The 758-nt window shown below is 30.5% G+C and overlaps 1 pseudogene; it reads right to left on the bottom strand.

Annotated features, from left to right (window-relative positions):
- Window positions 1-393: 393 nt before the first annotated feature.
- Window positions 394-510, bottom strand: LOC145301508 (5S ribosomal RNA; annotated as a pseudogene).
- Between the last annotated feature and the right edge of the window lie 248 nt (window positions 511-758).

Raw genomic sequence — 758 nt, 5'->3', positions numbered from 1 at the left:
CCACGACACTTCTCACACCGGTAACCTGCATTGCTATACATTTCTCATACATGTATAATTTATTTATCAGCAATGCTGCCAGCAAACTACCTTTCCCTTTTGAATATATATATATATATATATATATATATATATATATATATATATATATATACATATATATGCATATATATACACATATATGTATATATATTTATGTATATATGTGTATATGAAGGCTTCCTTCAGTCTTGACAGACTATGGATACCCACTGTAAGGGTGCCTGCGCGTGAAATTTGTGTGGCAAGACTTGCGCAACCTCTAACCACGCCATTCCTGAGTCAACATTGTTGCATACCAGTGGCAAGTTGAGGTACAAGACGACTGGAAACAATGCCGAGATAAGCGGAGAGCACATACAGCGCCTAGAATTCCCAAATGGTCACCCATCTGGTATTAGCCAGGCTCAACGTTGCTTAACTTCGATGATCTGACGAGAACCGGTGTGTCAACGTGAGTTTGCCGTATATATATATATATATATATATATATATATATATATATATATATATATATATATATATATATATATATATATATATATATATATATATATATATATATATATATATATATATATATATATATATATATATATATATCAATTGTTTCATTTAAAAAAAGAGTAAGCGTCTTTAATATATGTCGGTTGGTCTGTGTTTACATTTGACTCGTCGTCGATTTTATTTGTGAAATAATATGTGAATTTGTCCATATC

The sequence above is a fragment of the Euprymna scolopes genome, chromosome 18, assembly GCF_053919585.1.
Source record: "Euprymna scolopes isolate OS-2025 chromosome 18, ASM5391958v1, whole genome shotgun sequence".
NCBI lineage: Eukaryota > Metazoa > Mollusca > Cephalopoda > Sepiida > Sepiolidae > Euprymna > Euprymna scolopes.
Note: the sequence above shows the minus strand (reverse complement) of the source record. Positions and strands in the feature narration are given on the sequence as shown.